This window comes from Ranitomeya imitator, chromosome 1 (genome assembly GCF_032444005.1).
Source record: "Ranitomeya imitator isolate aRanImi1 chromosome 1, aRanImi1.pri, whole genome shotgun sequence".
Lineage (NCBI taxonomy): Eukaryota > Metazoa > Chordata > Amphibia > Anura > Dendrobatidae > Ranitomeya > Ranitomeya imitator.
In genome coordinates, this window is record NC_091282.1 from 248,316,347 (window position 1) to 248,331,304 (window position 14,958).

The 14,958-nt window shown below is 44.3% G+C and overlaps 1 protein-coding gene across 2 annotated transcripts in view; it reads right to left on the reverse strand.

Moving 5' to 3' along the window:
- IFT81 (intraflagellar transport 81) overlaps positions 1 to 14,958 on the reverse strand; it is a 251,786-nt gene that overhangs the window by 123,787 nt on the left and 113,041 nt on the right. The gene's annotated exons all lie outside the window — the stretch shown is intronic.

Here is a 14,958-nt window from a genome sequence, read left to right on the forward strand (position 1 = left end):
AGATGTAGAACGCCTATCTGTGCCCCCAGTTAGCGTTGACCTAAAGCCATGCAATACCCCAATGTTCCCAGTCAAGAAAAAAGTAGAGAAAGGTCAGCCCAATACCACATTGTCCATGACTTGCGGGCTGTTAATGGGGCCACTGTCCTCAATACACCCATTGTGAATAACCTGCATACGCTATTGGTACAGATTTCCCACACAGCCACCAATTTCATGGTCATTGATCTGGCCAATGTTTTGTTCTCAGTAAAATTCCACCCTGATTCTTGGTATTTGTTTGCCTTTGCACACAAGAGCAAACTGTACAGCTGGGTAATATCCCCCAAAGAGCCCCAAATTCGCCCAGCAATACATGGCCGCCATGTCTTACTTGCAAAGACCATCTAACCAGGCAGTCTTTCTCTAGTATGTCAATGATATACTCCTTTGCTGTCCCAGTAAAAAAGACTATCGAAAACACTGTCCCTCCTACAGTTTCTTGCAGACAGTGGTTGCAAAGCTTCTAAAAGGAAACTCCAAATTTGCTGTACAACCATGAAAGTTTTTGGAAGACTGTATTTCTGAGGGAGTGAAGCACCTCACAACAGACAGAAAGAAAGCTATTGAGATGCTCACCCCTCCTTACAATCCTGAAGCACTGAGTGGAGAGCACAGAATATTCATTCCCTTAAGTAGCGGGCACACTTCAGAGCCCAGCAGCTGCAGGAAGCCGGCTGCTGCAGCTAACAGCGTGTCCACTACTAAAGTGAAATGAAAATTCACTGCTCTCTTCTCCCATGGGCGTGGAGAGTAGTGAAAATGCATTTCTCTTTTGCAGTGGGCACAGGTGTTAGTTGCAGCAGCCAGCTCCTGCCTCCTGTAACACGCTGCTCTGCCGCTCCTCCAACGTCTTATAGTCCAAAAAATACCGTAAGTGGGACCTTCACTTGGGTTATAAGCCGAGGGGGGCTTTTTCAGCATAAAAAATGTGCTGAAAAACTCGGCTTAAACACGAGTATACATGTTACTTAGAAAATTGGTGTTCAATATTTATTCTACAAGCTGTAAATTCCTCCAATTAACTTTTGTAATCAGTCAGGTCTCCAAACTCTGCCATTATTTTGAAGACACTACCGATCGATAATTGGGTCTCCCAAAACATTAAAATATTTGTTTATGATGCAATTTACTAGATCAATACCTACAGCCACCTATTGCTGCAAATCATCTCATAGTTTGTGTGGAGGCACCCAGTAGCTAACGAGGCCACTGTTTTCATTCCTTTCCACAAGACCTATCTTGAAACAATATCACAAACCAGCTGAAGAGCCCGGCGTTGCCTGGGCATAGTAAATATCTGTGGTTAGTTATAGCACCTCACTTCTCTTATTTTCCCATCACACCTCTCATTTTCCCAATCACATCTTTCATTTTCCCCCTCACATCTCTCATTTTCTCCTTCACACCTCTCATTTTCTCCCTCACTCCTCTCATTTCCCCCTAACACTTGTCATTTCGACCTCACATCTGTCATTTTCCGATCACTCCACTATTTTCCCTCACTCCTCTCATTTTGAACTCACACTTTTTCATTTTCACCTCACATTTTCACCTCAGTATATACATGTTTGTCATCTCCCTTATATATAGTACACCTGTATGTCATCTCCTGTATATAGTATATACCTGTATGTAATCTCCCCTGTATATAGTATATACCTGCTGTGTGTCATCTCCCCTGTATATAGTATATATCTGTGTGTAATCTCCTCCTGTATATAGTATATGTCATCTTCTATATATAGCATATACCTGTATGTCATCTCCTCCTGTATATAGTATATACCTGTAGGTCATCTGCTCCTGTATATAGTATATACCTGTGTGTCATCTCCTCCTGTATATAGTATATACTTGTGTCATTCCCCTGTATATAGTATATACCTGTGTGTCATCTCCTCCTGTATTAGACCTTGTTCACACGTTATTTGCTCAGTATTTTTACCTCAGTATTTGTAAGCTAAATTGGCAGCCTGATAAATCCCCAGCCAACAGGAAGCCCTCCCCCTGGCAGTATATATTAGCTCACACATACACATAATAGACAGGTCATGTGACTGACCGCTGCCGTATTTCCTATATGGTACATTTGTTGCTCTTGTAGTTTGTCTGCTTATTAATCAGATTTTTATTTTTGAAGGATAATACCAGACTTGTGTGTGTTTTAGGCCGAGTTTCGTTTGTCAAGTTGTGTGTGAGTTGCGTGTGTCGACATGCATGTAGCGACTTTTGTGAGATGAGTTTTGTGTAGCAACATGCGTGTAGCAACTTTTTGTGTGTCGAGTTGCATGTGACAGGTTAGTGTAGCAAGTTGTGTGCAGCAAGTTTTGCGCATGGCGAGTTTTGCGCGTGGTGAGTTTTATGTGTGGTGCCTTTTGAGTATGTGCAAGTTTTGTGTGAGGCAACTTTTGCATGTGTTGCAACTTTTGTGCATGTGGCAATTTTTCCGCGTGTGCAAGTTTTGCGTGTGGCGAGTTTTCCATGAGGTGAGTTTTGCACTTGTGGCGAGTTTTGCAAGAGCCTAGTTTTTGCATGTGGCGAGTTCTGCGCGTGGCAAGTTTTGAGCGGCGACTTTTGTGTTTCGACTTTTAAGTGGCGAGGTTGGTGTATTTGTGGTGAAATGTGTGCGGAGGGTAATATGTGTTCAAGCACGTGGTAGTGTGTGGCGCATTTTGTGTGTGTGTTCATATCCCCGTGTGTGGTGAGTATCCCATGTCGGGGCCCTACCTTAGCAACTGTACGGTATATACTCTTTGGCGCCATCGCTCTCATTCTTTAAGTCCCCCTTGTTCACATCTGGCAGCTGTCAATTTGCCTCCTATACTTTTCCTTTCATTTTTTCCCATTATGTAGATAGGGGAAAAATTGTTTGGTGAATTGTAAAGCGCGGGGTTAAAATTTCACCTCACAACATAGCCTATGACGCTCTCGGGGTCCAGACGTGTGACTGTGCAAAATTTTGTGGCTGTAGCTGCGACGCCTCCAACACTTTTCCTTTCACTTTTTCCCCATTATGTAGATAGGGGCAAAATTGTTTGGTGAATTGGAAAGCACGGGGTTAAAATTTCACCTCACAACATAGCCTATGACGCTCTCAGGGTCCAGACGTGTGACTGTGCAAAATTTTGTGGCTGTAGCTGCGACGCCTCCAACACTTTTCCTTTCACTTTTTTCCCCATTATGTAGATAGGGGCAAAATTGTTTGGTGAATTGGAACGCGCGGGGTTAAAATTTCGCTTCACAACATAGCCTATGACGCTCTCGGGGTCCAGACGTGTGACTGTGCAAAATTTTGTGGCTGTAGCTGCGACGGTGCAGATGCCAATCCCGAACATACACACAAACACACACACACACACATACACACACACATTCAGCTTTATATATTAGATAAACATTATATTCGGAGAATTATTGTTTAATTGTTATAAGGCTTAATCTGCATTAAAAGGAATCTGTCCTGTCACCACATTTGACCTATCTAAACTGTTAACATGGGGATACAGGTTATAGACTGTTGAAAACATTTCTACCTGTGTGCCTCATATCAGATGCCTTGTTGCTGAGAAATTATCTTTTATGACCTTTTCCAGGCTATGGGGCGGATGCTGCCTTTAAGATAACTCTGCCTCCAGAGCTTATTTTAAATAGAAGGTGGAGGTTACCAGTATGAGACAACTAACTAAGGCCCCTTTTCACACATCAGTTTTTTGCTATCAGTAGCAATCCGTTGAATTTTGAAAAAAACGGATCCGCTGGATCCGTTTTTTTCTTATAGACTTGTATTAGTGACGGATTGCGATGGATGGCCTCACATTTCATCTGTCGTTCGCCAGATCCGTCAAAAATTGTTTGTCCGGCGGCCAGAGACAACGAACAAAGTAAAAATTTTGTGTCCGTCGAAAAAACGGACAGCAACGAATCCGTCGCCATCCGTCGTTTGCTTGAATGGAAGCCTATGGGCGGCAGATCCGTCAAATGACGGATTCCGGTTTTTTTTTTTAACTGAGCGTGCTCTGATCCAATTAGCCAGATCCACTAGTCGGATCCATAAAAAAAACGGATCCGTCGCAGATTGTGAAAAACTGATGAGACGGATCCGTCGAGCCAAAGGATTGTGACTGATGGCAAAAAAACTAATGTGTGAAATGGACCTAACACAGAATAGGAGAAATGAACCTTGTCTTCTTGCAAACACATGTTTTTCTTCTCTCTGAGCTTTGCTATATTACAACAATATTGCAACCCTGTCTGGGTGTGAGATGGAGGCTGCAAATGTGTCAAATATAATCACTAGCTCTGTTGTGAGATCAGGAGAGCAGAGAGCGGCCATCACACTGGTAACTCCCCCTTCATATAAAATAAGCTCTGGAGGCAGAGATATCTATCAGGCAAAGTCCTCCCCAGAGCCTGGAAGAGGTCATTTACATAAAGTTATGAAAGATGATGTCTCAACAACAAGGCATCTGATATGAGGCACACAGGTAGAAATGTTTCAACAGTCTATAACCTGTATGCCCATATTCATAGTTTAGATAGGTAAAATGTGGTAACAGATTCACTTTAAGTGAGTAAATATGTAAACCTTTGGAAGAATTCTGCTGTTTTTCATTGGGTTTAGTCTGAATCGGGGAATTCCTTATTGTGAAAATTGTTATGCGGTGTCTGATTACATAAGTATACAAAAGTCAAAATTCATGCTACCATATATAGCTTGTTTTGTCCTTTTAAGCATATGATTCCTTCTGTTGCAGGGCATGCTGTGCATCCATCACACAAGCTGCTATGGCTACAATGGACTTATAAAAGACTACAGAATAGTCACGAATAAAACTAAAATAGCATTTGTGTTTCTATTTGCAAGCGCCTAACAATCATAAGTAAAATTCCTACTATACTGCTGTGTTACAAAAAAAAAAACAACAAAAAACTATTAAAAAAAATATATGAACTACTTTTTACACAATAGTGCCAGCAAAAAAATCACTATCCCAAGGTTCTTTTTTTTTTTTTTTTAATTGCGTAGGCAAAAGAAATCTTTCCATTACATATACCATGGTTTACAAAATGTGCAGATGTACAGCTCACAGTAATGATTTGGCCAGATGCCCTGAGATTTCCTTCCAAGCTCTGACTTCCCGACCATGTGCTTACATATACAAAGGTATAAAACAGATTGCACTGGAATGAAGGAACTAGGGCATCTCAATTGAGAAACTATGATCCCAAGGAACAGGGACATGATGAGAAGTTATACCACTAAGCTTTTAATTTTAGAACTGGCAGCAATCTGACATTAAGGGAATTTTAATCTTAGCACTTGTTACAACCCAGGTTAAAGGGACTCTGTCAGCACAGAATAACTGTTCAAATCAAGCTTGGTGCTCCCATGACGCGTCCAAACATGTAAGTGTTTATTCTCACTTGCTTGGTTTCCCTCGATCTCCATGCCACATTTTCTTTGAATAAGAGCTCTGGCTTCATAGAGCCAGAAAAGGGAGGAAGTAGATTGCAAACAAGTAGAAGGAATGTGCACTTAAAGGGGTTATCCAAGACTTTTATTATTTTTGTGTATAGGGCTAAGAACCAACAGGCAGATAGTTGCTAACTACCTGCCTGTCCTATAAGGGGATGATCTCTGCCAGCGATTCCCCTGCAGTCAACAGAGCAGCACCATTTCTTTTGGTCTGTTCTGTCAACAGGTAGTCATTACAGACATCATGCAGATTGACAGCTGGCTCCCCACAGTTAGGCAACCCCCTGATGAAGGACAAAAGTCTGAAACGTGCGTAGGGGTGCAGCATATAGGACGTGGCGACCCTTCCCCCTCCTCCAAGGTAATACTCAGGATTAGTATCATTGCTATAATTTTTCCCTTGCACTGTGCACCTTAATTTTGACCCTCGGTGTTGTTACATTGGATTGATTTGATATAAGCACATTGCACTTCTTTGCCAGTTACATATACATGTATGTATAGCACATATTATGTGCATTTTAGGTGTTTTATAATAGTATATTTTTGCACTGTTGCACTTTCTTTTATTGCACTTTTGTATATATCCTGAAGTAAACCTGATATATATATATATATATATATATATATATATATATATATATATATATATGGGAGGGTCTGCCACTATGAGTTATTTGAGCTATTATATGGGTTGATTCCATGTCCTATTATGCGCACCATTGTTTGTTATTATATACTTCTATTGCCATATAAATTCAATAAAGGCATTTTTTAAAATCTATCCCCTGTATGGTGTCTCTCTTGGGATCCATTGTCTGGTTGTTGGGCCATTCTCTAAGAACCAACAGGAAGATAGTTGCTAACTACCTGCCTGTCCTGCAAGGGGATGATCTCTGCCAGCGATTCGCCTGCAGTCAACAGAGCAGCACCATTTCTTTTGGTCTGTTCTGTCAACAGGTAGTCATTACAGACATCATGCAGATTGACAGCTGGCTCCCCACAGTTAGGCAGCTGGGAGTTGGCTATCAATCAGCATGACATTGGAAGACGTCCCGTCAACAGAGCAGAGCAAAAAAGAAGACTTCTGAGAAAGCCGAGGCATTGCCATCAGCAAGATTAGCTTCAGGCAGAACAGGCATGCATTTACTATGTAACCCCATATACGAAGATGACAGAAGTCATGGATAACTCATTTAAATGTTTGGACATGATGTATGGAGACATCGAGATTCAGCCCAATTGGGTATCGAGGCCATGCCCAATGGTCGGGAGTATATGTAACTCATACATACCCTCCGTTCCAGAGTCTGAAACCGGAGAGTTTCCACAGCGCACAGTACGTGTGCTGGGTGGATCCATAACACTGCAGCCACACAGAGTGACTGCAGACTTATTGGTTTTGACTAGGCAACCCCTTAAAAACCATATATTTTCTTTAAGGGGTTTACCACTACTATGATGTTTGTGACTTGTCCTTTGGATGGGTCAGCAATATCAAATCATTGGGGGGACAGACACCCAGCAACCCCCCCAATCAGTAGTAAACAGTTCATGGAGAGATACACCAAAGATCTGAATAATGTCTAGTGGTCATTCCTGGGTACTACAGTTCAGCTCCTATACAAATGAATAGGAGCGGATCAACAACTTACAGAATTCAGATTAACCCCTTCCCAACATCTCCCATACATGCTTAGCACATGCTGGATGCAAGAGTGTGTAAAGGGATAAGCGAAGCCTGTTCCATATGCAGATGTCAGCTATGTTATATAGCTCGTTCCGATCACTGCTGTTTAACCATTTAGATACCACTGTCAATCACTAACAGCTGCCAGTGTGCACATGGACTGGCTCCTATCGGCCCTCCCACTAAACAATCGCAGGGTGATGATGGGCTGCCATGGCAGGGTCCTAGTGAATGCGATCCTTGCAGCCATGGCCAGCCTTAGCTATATGCGACCTGTGCACATGGCACTGGCTGGCAGACTGCAGTGGGGGCGACTTGCTCTCCCTCTGGGCTCCTGCACACTGTCCTGTCACATCGCAGTTAGAATCAGAGAGACGGGGAGCGGCCTCTGTCTCCTCTCATCTGCTCTCAGTGAACTTATGCAGAGACAGAAGTAAAGCCAGAAGTTATTGGCCGATCAGTGATAGACTTGCTTATTGCTATAGCCTTTGAGCTCTGATAGTTTAGGCTGCCAGCAGCCTCATAACATGGGGAGCAAGTGCTGTGCCTGAAGTTACATTGGACACAGGGGCAGCAACAGACTGGGGAGACCCTCAGACCGAAAAGATGGGCGAAGCACAGTGAAAGAGGCTGGTCTGGAACAGGCAGTGTGTCAGGCAGAGATGCCCCTACTCATGAAAAAAGCATATAAGTGTGACATCTGATTTGTCATTGGGGATTGCAGCTCAAGCAGTTCAGGTGTTCAGTGTAGTCCATTGAATAAGTGAAAGATGTTCTTTTGTCTGAGCAATGTTTGTATCATATGTGTAATATAAAAGTGACATCGGCGTGCAGTGTATGTGTGCGTTATACGGCCAGTGTGAGTGCTGTGTGCGGTATACAGCCAGTGTGTGCGTGTGCTGTATACAGCTAGTGTGTGAGTGCTGTGTGCAGTATACAGCCAGTGTGTGTGTGCTGTATACAGCAAGTGTGTGTGTGCTGTATACAGCAAGTGTGTGAGTGCAGTGTGGTGTATATGGCCAGTGTGAGTGCTGTGTGTGGTATACGAGCAGGGTGTGAGTGCTGTGTGCGGTATACAGCCAGTGTGTGTGTGCGGTATACAGCCAGTGTGTGTGCGCTGTGTGCGGTATACAGCTAGTGTGTGTGTGCTGTATACGGCAAGTGTGTGAGTGCAGTGTGGTGTATACGGCCAGTGTGATTGCTGTGTGTGGTATACGAGCAGTGTGTGAGTGCTGTGTGCGGTATACAGCCAGTGTGTGAGTGCTGTGTGCGGTATACAGCCAGTGTGTGAGTGCTGTGTGCGGTATACAGCCAGTGTGTGTGTGCTTTGTGCGATATACAGCTAGTGTGTGTGCTGTGTGTGATATACAGCTAGTGTGTGTGTGCTATATAACCAAAAGAGAAAAATGGAGTACTCAGTCCAAACCTTTTTAGCAAAACCGTATACAATACTTTATTAATAATTCATCAATACAGTAATAGCATAATAATACATAATTTTAACACAAAAGCAGGGTAAGGGTAGTCACAGGTAACCCGGCTGGTAATGGTTAACAATAAAGTGCATAGTGCCCATAATTTTATTGGGAAGCTCACCCCCAACACATATCCATTAAAGCATTTAGCGGTTTTCACAATGTTGCGGCATACCAGTATGCAGTTGGAATACAAGTATTCATTCAGGGAGCTTACCCATATTATTGTGCAGAGCCGGGCCCGTGTCACACCGCCACCGACGCGCGTTTCGCTGATCTTTCTCAAGGTGCGGTCACCTTGAGAAAGATCAGCGAAACGCGCGTCGGTGGCGGTGTGACACGGGCCCGGCTCTGCACAATAATATGGGTAAGCTCCCTGAATGAATACTTGTATTCCAACTGCATACTGGTATGCCGCAACATTGTGAAAACCGCTAAATGCTTTAATGGATATGTGTTGGGGGTGAGCTTCCCAATAAAATTATGGGCACTATGCACTTTATTGTTAACCATTACCAGCCGGGTTACCTGTGACTACCCTTACCCTGCTTTTGTGTTAAAATTATGTATTATTATGCTATTACTGTATTGATGAATTATTAATAAAGTATTGTATACGGTTTTGCTAAAAAGGTTTGGACTGAGTACTCCATTTTTCTCTTTTGGTTATATAGTGTTATCAGGAGTGTCCATTTGACGTTAGAAGGCCTATGATATGAGGATTATTTAGACTCAATTCATGGGCAGAATATTTAAAGTGTTCTATTTGGTTTCGTGTTATATAGTGTGTGTGTGCTGTATACAGCAAGTGTGTGAGTGCAGTGTGGTGTATACGGCCATTGTGATTGCTGTGTGCGGTATACAGCTAGTGTGTGTGTGTGCTGTGTACGGCCAGTGTGATTGCTGTGTGTGGTATACGAGCAGTGTGTGAGTGCTGTGTGCGATATACAGCCAGTGTGTGTGTGCTGTGTGCGATATACAGCCAGTGTGTGAGGGCTGTGTGCGGCATACAGCTAGTGTGTGAGTATTGTGTGCGGTATACAAGCAATATGTGAGTGCTGTGGGCGGTAAACAACCAGTGTGTGCGTGTGTGTGTGTGTTGTGTCCGGTATATAGCCAGTGTATCAGGTGTCAGGACTATGTGTGGTATACGGCCATTGTATGAGTGCTTTGTACAGTATCTAAGTAGTGTATGGTATACGGCCAGTATGTGAGTGTTGTGTGTGGTGTGTGGCATACAGCCAGGGTGTGAGTATTGTGTGCGGTATACGAACAATGAGTGAGTGCTGTGTGCAGTATACGACCATTGTGTTAGTACTGTGTACGGTATACGAGCAGTGTGTGGTATACGGCAAGTGTGTGAGTGCTGTGTGCGGTATACAGCCAGTGTGTGAGGGCTGTGTGCGGTAAACAGCCAGTATGTCAGGGCTGTGTGCAGTATACAGCCAGTGTATCAGGGCTGTGTGAGATATACTGCCAGTGTGTCAAAGCTGTGTGTAGTAAACAGCTAGTGTGCGAGTGCTGTACACAGCCAGTGTGAGTGTTGTGTGGGGTATGCAACCAGTGTGTCAGGACTATGTGTGGTATAGGGCCAGTGTGTGACTGCTGTGTATGGTATACAGCCAGTGTGTGAGTGCCATATGCGGTATACAGCCAGTGTGTCAGGACTGTGTGCAGTATACAGCCATTGTGTGAGTGCTGTTGGCAGTGTGTGAATGCTGTGTGCGATATATGGCCAGTATTTGAGTGCTGTGTGCGGTTATGGACAGTGTGTGTGTTTTGTACGGTATGCAGCCAGTGTTGTGTATGGTATACGGCTAGTGTGTGAGGGCTGTGTGCGGTATACGACCAGTGTGTCAGGGCTGTGTGCAGTATATGGCCAGTGTGTCAGGGTTGTGTGCAGGGTGCGGCCAGTGTGTGAGTGCTGTGGGCTATTTGCTGTAGCTCGCCATGTAAAAAACAAGCCCTCCCACACACATTTTTTAGTGATTTGCCTCATGTTTCATAGTTTATAAGGCTCGTAGGATTGCTAGAGAGGCAAATCAGAACTCCCGCTTGACTGCAAAAGACCTTCAGAAAGATTTAACAGACTCTGGAGTTGTGGCACATTGTTCTACTGTTAATTTGTAAAGCGCTGCAAACTATGTTGGCGCTATATAAATAAAATTATTATTACTGTTCAGAGACACCTGCACAAATATCGCCTTCATGGAAGAGTCATCAGAAGAAAACTTCTCCTGCGTTCTCATCATAAAATTCAGAGTGAGAACTAGTATGCAAAATAACATCTAAACAAGCCTGATGCATGCCAATGGCACAAGGAAAATTTCACAGGTAAAGGGAAGAATAGATTCAATGAAATTTCAACAAATTCTTGATGCAAACATTACACCGTCTGTATAAAAAAAGCTGAAGTTGAAAAAAGGATGGCTTCTACAAATGGATAATGATCCTAAACACATGTCAAAATCCACAATACACTATCTCAAAAGGCGCAAGCTAAAGGTTTTACAATGGCCCTCATAGTCCCCTGATCTGAACATCATTGACAATCTGTAGCTAGACCTCAAAATAGCAGTGCATGCAAGACTACCTGGGAATCTCACAAAACTGGAAAAAATTTCCAAGGAAGAAAGGATGAAAAGAATTGAAAGACTCTAGGCTGGCTTCAAAAAGCGTTTACAAGCCGTGATACTTTCAAAAGGGAGTGCTACTAGGTACTAACCACACGGGGGGCCCAAACTTTTGCATTGGCCCATTTTCCTTTTTGTCATTTTTAAAAACGTAAAAGCTTATAATATATGTTTTTTTCCTAAAATACAAAAGGAAACCTTTAGGATCATTTCATCTTCAATTTGCTGTTATTCACAATAACAGTAGTTTTAGCCAGGGGTACCCAAACTTTTACATGCCATTGTACTAATATCCCCTTAGGCCATGTTCACACAGTGCGTTTTTTACCGCGGAAACGCAGCGGTTTTGCCGCTGCGGTTCCGCGGCTGTTTTCCATGCAGGGTACAGTACACTGTACCCTATGGAAAACAGGACCCACTGTGCACATGGTCCTGAATTGAAAAAAAAAAAACGCACTGATTAGCTGCGGTAAAAAAGAAGTACCATGTCACTTCTTTTTGTAAAACAGCAGCGGTTCTGCACCCATAGACCTCCATTGTGAGGTCAAACCCGCAGTAAAACCCGCAGATCAAAAATAGATCTGCGGGCTTTATTGCGGTTCGTGGTGCAGAACCGCTGCAGCAGGAAGTGCGGGGAAGCGGGCGGAAGGCGTGGGTGGAGTGTGGCTGCCTCGATCCCACCCCCCCGTGCTCCGATGTCACCCCCCGTGCTCCGATGCCCCCCCCCCGTGCTCCGATGCCCCCCCGTGCCCTAATCTCCCCCCCTTATACTTACCCGGCGTCCCGGTGTCCGTCCGGCCGTCTTCTCCCTGGGCGCCGCCATCTTGCAAAATGGCGGGCGCATGCGCATTGCGCCCGCCGAATCTGCCGGCCGGCAGATTCGTTACAAAGTGCATTTTGATCACCGAGATATAACCTATCTCAGTGATCAAAATAAAAAAAATAGTAAATGACCCCCCCCCCTTTGTCACCCCCATAGGTAGGGACAATAAAAAAAATAAAGAATTTTTTTTTTTTTTTTTCACTAAGGTTAGAATAGGGTTAGGGTTAGGGGTAGGGTTAGGGGTAGGGTTAGAGTTAGGGTTAGGGGTAGGGTTAGGGGTAGGGTTAGGGGTAGGGTTAGGGTTAGGGGTAGGGTTAGGGTATTTTCAGCCATTTTAACCCTAAAAAAATTCCTAGAAAACACACAGACTCTGGCTAGAAAACTGCATCAAAAAACGCACCAAAAAACGCATCAAAAAACGCATCAAAAAAGGACCAAAAAAAGGACCTGCGTTTTCTGCCAAGAGCTGCAGTTTTTTAAAAAACAGTCCTGAAAAAAAAAGGATGGAAATCAGGAACGTGTGAACATACCCTTACATGGGGAAAAAAATTTTCTTGACTCCGTGTCACGCTCGCTGGGGCCGCACAAGGTTCGTCGATCCACTGTGCAGGGCTTGCCTAGGAGGGGCGCAGCTAGGCAGCTACCTGGTGTTCACTAGTTCCTGATGGTGGAGTCAGGCCTGAGCTGCAGATGACTGCCAGGAACCCGGTCCCTGGTACTGCAGGGGGACCTGGAAACATACAGTTGCACACACACTTCCACTAACAAACTATGAGGGTTTCTCAGGCACCTACTTATTGGGGAGTGTGCCTTTTATACAAGATGCCTCCCAGCTATTGGCTGAGGGCATCTTTGCGGGTACGCGTGGGCCCTAAACAAGCAGGTGTGCGTGCTTACACTAGACGCGCCAACAGAAGTCAATGCAGCATGCACAGAAGTATAGAGGAGGGGAGGAGGAGCATGAAGACATTGCTGCAGCTGGGGCAGTGAGAATAGTTCCTTGCGGCGCCGGTAGCAGTGTAATGACCTCATCATGCTGCTGTACCAGTCTTCAAACGTATTAATGTCTGAAAGGGCTGCAGCAAAATGACAAACCACATGCGGCCCACATGTTATGCAGCCCTCAGCCCTCAATTACACCATTATGGGGCGGAGAGCTCCATAGTCTCACTGCTCTTATAGGAAAGTATCGCCATCTGTGATGATGATTAAACCTTCTTTCCTTTAGACGTAGAGGATGCCCCTTGTCATCATTGTACTCAATAAAATTACCCCTGGCTGACATTTTGCTGATTTGCAAAGTTCTGGTAAAGGAGTGAGAAAACAAAAATACCCACCTTATTGCTCATCTGTCCTACAACTGCAGCATTAAAACTGGTCCTCCACTTATAACGCCCTTTGGCCTTTTCTCTCTTTGGGCATCGTGAATAGTATCTTCACTATGAACCCGAGCTTCTGGCACCGGTGAAAAGTGAAGATGATGGATGAACCAACGACAATGTCACATGTATGATACCATAGGAAAGAAGAGGCCGGAGGGAGCTGCACAGAGGACTGGATGGGTATTTTTTTCCTCTAACGCTGAGTTTATTATACCCTGGGGTTTCAAGAGACCCTAGACCAAAATAAGGAACAATCGATTTGCATCGAATAAGTTTGATGCAAATCAAGTTTTCTAACCAAATTTGGTAATTGCTGCTATACAAATTTGGCATCTCAGTCACTGTACAATTCTGGAGAATCATAATGCCAAGTCATTTCTACTGCACTATAAATGTCTATAAACAAAACCCCAAAACAATCAGTGGTAAAATTGTGTTTTTTTAATTTCACCACGCTTGGAATGTTTTCCTGTCTCCTGTACATTGTATAGAAAGCTGAATATTACACTTCAAAACTACCATTCATCCTGCAAAAAACAATTCCTGGTATGGATACCTTGACAGACAAATAAAATAGGTATGACCCTTTTACTGACTGGCTTCAGTTCAGTTTAGGAGCTGGATTGTGAATTCCAACGATGAGTATTTGTCCTTTTTTTCTCTTTGGCTTTCCCCTCTCAAGTTTTTTTTTTTTTACTGGAGAATCCCACTTAGTGGTTCAACTTTCATTGCTCTTTATTAAGATAAAGTGACTGGTGGTTGGCATGTCATTGCTTCTTGTCCAGCGGAGACTTAAGGCCCCGTCACACATAGCGAGATCGCTAGCGAGATCGCTGCTGAGTCACAAGTTTTGTGACGCAACAGCGATCTCAGTAGCGATCTCGCTATGTGTGACACGTACCAGCGATCAGGCCCCTGCTGTGAGATCGCTGGTCGTGTCGGAATGGCCTGGGCCATTTTTTGATCGTTGAGGTCCCGCTGACATCGCTGAATCGGCGTGTGTGACGCCGATTCAGCGATGTCTTCACTGGTAACCAGGGTAAACATCGGGTTACTAAGCGCAGGGCCGCGCTTAGTAACCCGATGTTTACCCTGGTTACCATCGTTAAAGTAAAAAAAAACAAACGCTACATACTTACCTATCGCTGCCTGTCCTCGGCGCTCTGCTTCTCTGGTCTGGCTGTGAGCGCCGGTCAGCCGGAAAGCAGAGCGGTGACGTCACCGCTCTGCTTTCCGGCCGCTGTGCTCACAGCCAGACCAGAGAAGCAGAGCGCCGAGGACAGGCAGCGATAGGTAAGTATGTAGCGTTTGTTTTTTTTTACTTTAACGATGGTAACCAGGGTAAACATCGGGTTACTAAGCGCGGCCCTGCGCTTAGTTACCCGATGTTTACCCTGGTTACCGGGGACCTCGGGATCGTTGGTCGCTGGAGAGCTG